Source organism: Benincasa hispida, chromosome 5, assembly GCF_027475165.1.
Source record: "Benincasa hispida cultivar pf3 chromosome 5, pf3_genome.v1.1, whole genome shotgun sequence".
In the NCBI taxonomy this organism is placed as follows: Eukaryota; Viridiplantae; Streptophyta; class Magnoliopsida; order Cucurbitales; family Cucurbitaceae; genus Benincasa; species Benincasa hispida.
The window spans coordinates 21,385,181-21,393,833 of NC_143482.1; the positions used below are offsets into that span (position 1 = coordinate 21,385,181).

At 31.0% G+C, this 8,653-nt stretch overlaps 1 long non-coding RNA gene across 1 annotated transcript; it reads left to right on the forward strand.

Moving 5' to 3' along the window:
• The first annotated feature begins 1,239 nt into the window (after positions 1–1,239).
• On the forward strand, positions 1,240–2,873 carry LOC150035971 (uncharacterized). The gene is made up of 2 exons (XR_016529852.1): positions 1,240–1,313; positions 2,457–2,873. It is a non-coding gene; the product is annotated as an uncharacterized LOC150035971 (long non-coding RNA).
• The last annotated feature ends 5,780 nt before the right edge of the window (positions 2,874–8,653 follow it).

Sequence of the window (8,653 nt, forward strand, 5' to 3'; positions counted from 1 at the left end):
TGTTTTCCATGTCTAACGCGTGCTAGTGGTTTTACAAGCTAGTTCACTATGTTTTAAGCCAATTTATTTCATAAAGTATGAAGCATGCGTTAGGGTTAAAGCTAAGGTCGTATGAAGCTTGATATACTATGCTTTAAATACCTAAGATTGTCAAAGTACATGCGTTAGTATTCCTAAATATACTGAAAGAGATACAGAAGGTAGGGAAGGTATCCTAAAGAGTTTTCTATGCTATATTTGAGAACTATTCTTTAAATGCTTTTCGAGAACTTGATGGCTTGAGTGAGCCGGATACCAAAGGTAAGGAAGGAATCTGAATAAATGTACCTAAGGTGTTGACGGTACATAGAAATGTAACAATCCAAGTATGTGCATAAATTACAAGCTAAAATTTTTTATTTTGTAAGACTTGTTAGAGGAAGACCAATTTTAGATTTAATACATAAGGTTAAAAGTTGGTTCATAGATATCCTTGAATAATTGACAAATAAAATCTTAATTAAACAAATATCTAAGTAAATATCTAAGAAATAAAGATGACATAGAAAGATTTTTCAGAAGAAAAATCTAGTAAGTTTTTAAAGCAAAATAAATTATTATATGACTATGTCGGTTAAGTAAAAAAATAAATTAAAGGAAATAAAAATATATATACCAATGTATACATGTATGTCGGTTAAAGTAAATAATAGTAAGTAAATAATAATAATAATAATAATAATAAATAAATAAATAAATAATATGCAGAAGGTTTATGATAATAATGATACATTTAAAAAAAAATAAAGAGAGATAAATATAAAACAAGATAAACATTAAAAAAAAAAAGATAAAAAGAAGATAAATATAAAAAAACATAAACATAAAAAAAAAGATAAATATAAAAGAAGATAAACATAATAAAAAAAAGAAAAAAAAAAGAAAGAAAGAAAGAAAAAGATAAACATTAAAAATAAAAGAAGATAAACATAAAAAAAGAAGAGGAAGAAAAAAGATAAATATAAAAGAAGATAAACATAAATAAACAAATAAATAAATATAAAAGGAGATAAATATAAAATAAGATAAACATTAAAAAAAAAAAGCTAAACATAAAAGAAGATAAGCATAAAATAAATAAATAAATAAATATAAAACAACATAAATATATATATATATATATATAAAAGGAGATCAAAAAAACTTCCTTATAAATAGGAAAGTGGCCCACTTTGTTAACAAAAAAAAAAATAATAATAATAAAAGAAAAGAAAAAAAAAAATCAAGAGTATTTCAAGACCAAACCATAAGGAACAATTAGGATTGCAGTAAAGGTAAGTAGTTTATCTCACATTCTCTTTAAGTGTTTTATGGTAGTGTACATTTGATAGATTGCTTTCTTATGTTCTTATTGTTATGTTGTATTACATGTTTAAAACACATTTCTCTACAAGGGATCCCATGCATTATGTTTGTTCACAATTATGTTAAGATCAAATTTTAATTAGGTATAGGTTATACTTCCAGGGTTGATAGGGCATGTATGGTTGCACCCCTCTAGGCCCAATCTTATGTTATGTTTATGCTAGGGACTAGTAGGGTTTGATGGTTGCACCCTGTAGTCCAACATTACGTTTATGCCTATGGTTGATGTTGGATGCGACTCTGGCCCTACTGACTGCATGATCCGCTAATCATCAGATGGGTTTGTTTTCGCTTAAGTCCTCATCTTTCTACCAGGGTGGAGGAACTTACGTTGGAAGCATAACCGACCACGTCATGTTATTATAAGTTTATGTTTTGGATCTCAATCATTTGTTTTCATGGCATGTTGCATGTGACTATGCATTTGGTCACTACCTTAAGTGAGAACTACTTACTGGGTATATTATATACTCATCCTATTTTACAGATTTTGTAGGTAAAGATACATCATAGATGGCATGATTGGACGTCACTCAAGGGACCATCCATCAAACTCACTATTTTTGTCATATAGGCATTTTGTTCCACTACGCTAATGTTTAAGAATCCTGATGTTTTGTTAAATAAACTTTTGTATATTTTTGCTACTTAATTAATAAAATTTTAGATATGTTTTTTTGAATTTTTTACCAAAACGCATCCCATGATAGAAAATCTAAGTATGCATGTCGTATTGGTCAGACCTTATTATGTAAGAATCTAGTCGTTACAAGAAAACTCCATGAGCACGTAGATAGGTCTGAATGAGAGGCCAAGGTATGGGTCTCTTAGTCGATAACAGACGTTGGGAGGTAGAGCGATGTATGGTCGTTCTCAACTGAGGAATAATGATGTTAATGGTGATTTTAAAGGTTTTATGTACACGTTTGCTTGGTATACTCTAGTTTCAGTATTATGTTCTCAAACTTTTGGTTTTAAGCATGAGATTTATATTTTTATTAAGTCACACACTGGGCTTCTAGCTCACATTTTCAAATGTTTTTCTTTTTCAGGTAGCGGTCAGTTCCCAAAGGACTATTCTGCTGATGCCCTGCTACTCAAAGAAACAGGTTGAAGGAAGCATAATTGAAGATCTGTATTAGTTAGTATACATGTGTCTGTTTGTGAATAGTATTCTTGATGGGGCTCACTAGGTTGTAATATCCATGTATAAACAATGCTGCGAAACCCTGTGATGTAAATGTATTAAAATCTGAGTCAATATGTATGTATTCAGGGTTTGAGTATTATTTAACAGGTAAGGTAGGCAGTAAGTGCCAGTAAAAGGGTTTGTAACAGCTGCAGTCACCATCCCGTCTAGGTTAGGAGGGTAATCTGGTGCGGGGTGTGACAATGTATATATAATATGAAAAAGAAAAATATATAAAATTTAAAATTAGGAACCTACCTAAAAAAATATTCAACTTCAATGGCTACGTTCTTATTTTCTATAAACACTAAAATATCAATAAAGAAGATAAAATTTTAGGAAAAACTTTCATAACATATGTATACGTATATAGAATTTATCTATAATGCATTTACATTAAATTTACTATTACATTCGAGCAACAACGAAATTTATCTTTTAATGCATCATATATTTTGGAACATATATAATTATTAACAGTTTTTAAGCTTTTCGAACATATATTCGAGCAAAATGAGTTAGTATATTTATAATTTTAGTAACAGTTTTTAAGCTTTTTGAACATATAAAAAAAATGTTTTTCTTTTTTAATATCTCGATTTTACTCCTTCAGTCCTCCTCTTAGGAAAACAAATAAAATATATATTTAAGAATGAAAAATATATAAACTTAATAGGAAAATCGGGTGGAAATTTAGAATTGAAAAAAAAAGAAAATTTATTAATTATCCAAAAATAATGAATAAGGGGGCAGAATCAGAGAGTATTAATTAGAAGTTGGATGCAAGCTAATTCAGGAGACAAAGGGCAGTAGATAACTTTTTGGTTGGGCACTGCTGATTGGAAGAATTGGAGGTGAATTAATTGCCCATATACTCTTAAAATTTGAAAGAGTTAAAAAGGGTAAGTGGAATCCACAAGAAGTGAAGGCAACCCACGCGTGAAAACTAGCGAGATTGGAGAGAGCGAGAGCGGGAGCGGGAGTGAGAGTCACGAGAGCGAGAGAGAGAGAGAGAGTCACGAGAGTGAAAGCGAGAGCGAGAGTCATGAGAGTGAGAGTCACGAGAGCGAGAGTCACGAGAGCGAGAGTTACGAGAGCAAACCAGCGAGAAAGCTGGAGAGAGCGAGATTCTGAGAATAGAAAGAGCGAGATTTGGACAGAAGCATGGATTATGCGTTGAATTTGGCCACGATCTTATAGATTATACATGGAAAAACCCTAAAATTGAATACAAACAAAGAATGATGACGTAAGGGCAAACGTTAGCCAAGATTAGTTGTCTTATTGAGAGGCATCCTTAAACCCTAAGTAATTTTAAAGAAGCCACCTGTAGGATGATTAGTCACACTGAAAAGAGCTGAAAACTACTATAAATAGGACCCTTTGCCTGAAGATTTAACTCATTCTCAAACAAATCTCAGTAACAAAGAATCATGTGAAAGAGTAAGTGTGAGTGAGGAAGTTCTGTGAGGCCAAAAGAAAAAAGCTCGGGTAAGGTGCTGCCCAAATTTTTGGCCAAATTTCCTTCTAGTTTAAAAAGGGAAAGCTCTACTGATCAAATCATAAGAATAATAAGGAATAACTAGATCACAGTAAGTAGTTTATCTCACCCTCTCTTTAAATGTTCTATGGTAGTGTACCTTTATCATGTTGCATGATTATGTTAATTGTTATATTGCATTACATGTTTAGAACCAAGGGACCCCATGCATTATGTTTGTTCACGATTATGTTAAAATCAAGTTTTAATTAGGTCTAATCTTACGTTTATGTTAATGGTTGATGTTGGGTGCGACTCTGGCCCTACTGACTGCATGACCCGCTAATCATCAGATGGGTTAGTTTCTGCTTAAGTCCTCATCTTCCTATCAGGGCGGAAAAATTTATACTACCAGGGCTGGCAGGGCATGTATGGTTACACTCCTCCAGGCCTAATCTTATGTTATGTTTACGCTAGGGACTAGCAGGGTATGTATGGTTGCACCTCTTTAGTCCAATATTACGTTTATGCTAATGGTTGATGTTGGATGCAACTCTGGCCCTACTGACTGCATGACTCACTAATCATCATATGGGTTAGTTTTCGCTTAGGTCCTCATCTTCCTATCAGGGCGGAGAGATTTATGTTGGAAGCATAACCGACCACCACATGTTATTATACGTTTTCGGTCCCAACCATATGTTTTCATGACATGTTGCTTGTGATTGTGCATTTGGTCACTACCCTACGTGAGAACTACTTACTGGGTATATTATATACTCATTCTATATTTTTACAGACTTTGTAGGTAAGGACACAACGTAGGTGGCAGAACTGGACGTCGCTCAAATGGCCAACCATCAAACTCACTATTATAGGCACATGCATTTTGTACCACCATGTTAATGTTTTATGGATCCTGGTGTTTTGATAAATAAACTTCTTATATAGTTTTTTTTATCTAATTAATAAAATTTAGATATGTTCTTTGAAATTTTCACCAAAACTCATCTCATGATAGAAAAGTCTAAGTATGCATGTCGTAGTGGTCGGATCATAATGTGTAAGGATCCAGTCGTTACAGATTGATACCGATAAAGTGTGATAAATAACTATCATTGGACGATATATCGCAATAGACATCTATTAGACACTCAGAAATTTCTATCGTGGTCTATATGTGATAGGTAGGGATATTTTACTATATTTGTAAATAGTTTACCAAGTTTTCTAAATTTGAAAACACCACTTGTTTTAATCTAATTCTTTTTTCTTTTTCATGTGGGAGTATCTTTGATTAATGTTATATTTTATTGTTTAAAATTTAATTTTAAGGGTATATCAAAAGAATAAAAATGAAAATAGTATTACAAGAGAGATATCCTAATTTTTTGTCTCCTCATACTTTTAAGTGCTTCTGGACTTTTTTAATTTATATTTTGGGTTGGCCAAAATCCTTGACAAAGTTTGCTCGACAAAGTTTGCTCTCTTGCTATGGAGAAGTCCTCAACCACTAGAGATTGGATATGGGGAAGTCCTTGACAAAGTTTGCTCTCTTGCTCCTAATGTTCTTAATTGTCATAGGTATATAAATCAAATTTAATTAATTAGAGCCAATATTTGTTCTCTTTTCGCAATATTTATCTAATTGTATGAAAATTAACAATTAAAATATTTCAGAAACATTGTCCATATCAGATGCCAGAAATGTTGTAAACATTCCATGCAAAAGTCGAATTGATTATTTTGATCCATGGGACTATGTTAGAAAGCTTAATCTATGTTTTTGTCACCCAGGATTCGAAAAGAAATTTCTTGACAATACTTTTCTTAAATATTTCAGACTAATCATGGGGTTCCGAAGTCGTTCGCTAAATTAATGACGGAGTTCCGAAATCGTCAAATTTGTGACCAATTAAGAGTTTGACATATGTCTCAAATTGAAATTAAGGACAAATTTTTTGTTTTCATCACATACATTGATTGAGTCAAATTAATTTCGACCTATTTGACGATATAATTTGGGTGTTGGCCTAGTTACACACAAATATGGGTTTAAGGTGAGCCTAAAACGTCAAATTTAGCCTAAGCCTAATTAATTGGACCTAAAGACCAGGTTCAAATCCAATTAATTAGGCCCAAAGGCCAGACTCAAGTCCAATAAAATTAGGCCCAAAAGTCAGGCCCATGAGCCAATCAAGGCCATGCCCAAGCCCATTAAGCCCATTAGGGAGCTCTATCAATAGAGAAGCTGCCCTCATTTGCATGGGTCAGCATTTTCTACATTCGAAGACCCCAGAGAGAATTCATCAACAAGCGAAGACCCTTGAAGACACAAAGACTCTTCCAAGACTTCTACTTCAAGAACATTAGGTGCCTTTCTTCTTCAAGTCAAGCACATTCATCCAATTGAGAGAGAATCAGAGGATCAAGTACTAGAGATCAAACCACATCACATCAAATCAACTTCAACTTCATCACCAACTCAAAGTCAACTTCACGAAACACGTTTCTCCGGAAACCTCATGTGAACAAACTCCTTAAAGACTTTATGGAAAGTTAACCCATTTCCCATTCCTCGCCCCGGTTTGGATCCACATACATACATCCATGTGCTCATAAATTAGTTGAAATGTATTTTTCTATAATACACATAAATAATAAATGACTTTATTTCACTATTAGAGCACTTTATTTTCAAGCATATGTTATTTACAAAAATTATAGTACTTCAATTCATTACCAATATTATCTTCCAAAGGTGGTGTATTATTATTAGTTTTTAATATCATCGGATTTTTCAAATGTCCTTATTTTGATTTCCGATGGAAGATGTTGTATAAAGAGGGACCACATAGAAATTAACGTTTATTATGTAGTAAGATATAGCTAATTGATTGAACAAAATATTTGTTCTATCACTAAAAAAAATGAAAAATAAAAATATTATGATCAAATTTTGCACAAGTTGGAGCTTGATTAATTCATTAACTATTGAATAACTCATTCCAAACTCATATTTGCAAGAAAAAGGTTGATGTAAAATTTTAATAAAATTTTCTATTTCAATAAAACTAAACTTCATGGAAAAATAATTTTAACTGGTACACAAATTAACTAATTAATACCTTTTTTGAAATTCATATATTTTGTAAGAGAAAAAACTATAATGTTATTTTTGTTTAAAAGTTTTTCAATTTTGTATGCATTTGATTTATAGTTTACTTAATCAATGAAACAACCTTTTTTATGTTTTATTTATTTATTTAGTTTTTTTTTTTTTTCACCAATTATCTGTAAAGTTTCTAAAGCGACAATTGGGTCCCTCTTGATTTTCAAAATAGTTCTAAGTGGTCATTGACATAATGTAACAATGACGTGGCATATTGAGGTGACTACTTTTAGATGAGTTGGAAAACTTTACTAATATTATATTTTATTTTTTCATATCACGTCTTTTTTCCTTTCTCCTTCCCCTCTTCCGTCTCATTAGACCATTGTTTGTTGCTAAAAATTTAGAAAATCTAAAGATTCAAATTGAACATTTGAAAGTATATGGAAGGAAACGGAACAAACTTTAATGTAGAACTAGAATCATAATTAACCTAAGTCTTATTAGTACAATAAAAGGTGGAGGATTCGAATAAGGACATCTTAGTTACTAACATATTTCATTTGATAAGCTCAATATCGCCAAAGTGGAAACTTGGTTTGATCGCCAAAGAGAATCGTGGAATCTAAAAGGCAACATATAGAAAACCATGTATACATAATATGAAAAAGAAAAATATATAAAATTTCAAATTAGGAACCTACCTAAACAAGATATGTAACTTCAATCGTTACGTTTTAAATTTCTATAAACACTAAAATATCAATAAAGAAGATAAAATTTTTGGAAAAACTTTCATAACATATGTATACGTATATAGCATTTCTCCATAATGCATATATATTAAATTTACTATTATATTCGATCAATAACAAAATTCATCTTTTAATGTATGATATATTTTTGAAAATTATATGTGGTAGCAAAATTAATTAATATATTTATAACTTTAGTAAAAGTTTTTTAGCCAGTTTTCTAATTTTGAAAATATCCCTTGTTTTAATCTATTTTTATCAAGTTGGTGTGATTTTCTTTGTTTTAGGTTATATTTTCTAGTTTTAAATTTGATTTTAATGGTATATAAAAAGAATAAAAAAAGAAAATAGTATTACAAGAAAGATATCCTCATTTTATGTGTCCTCATATTTTTTAGTGCTTTTTGGACTTTATTTATTTATAATTTTTGTTGTGTGACGTTAATTTGCAAAACATAAAAATGGTATCTATGACTAAATTTTAGTAATTTTCTTCGTTATTGTTGCAACTATCCCATATATTTTCTACCATTTTAAGCTAAACTATTTTACTATAAATCCTGGTATATTTTTCATTCAAATAAATACAAACAAATACAAAAGCTTCCCTATTCCCCGCCCCTGTTTGGATCCACATACATACATCCATGTTCTCATAAATTAGAAGAAATGTATTTGTCTGTAATACACATAAATGATACATGACTTTATTT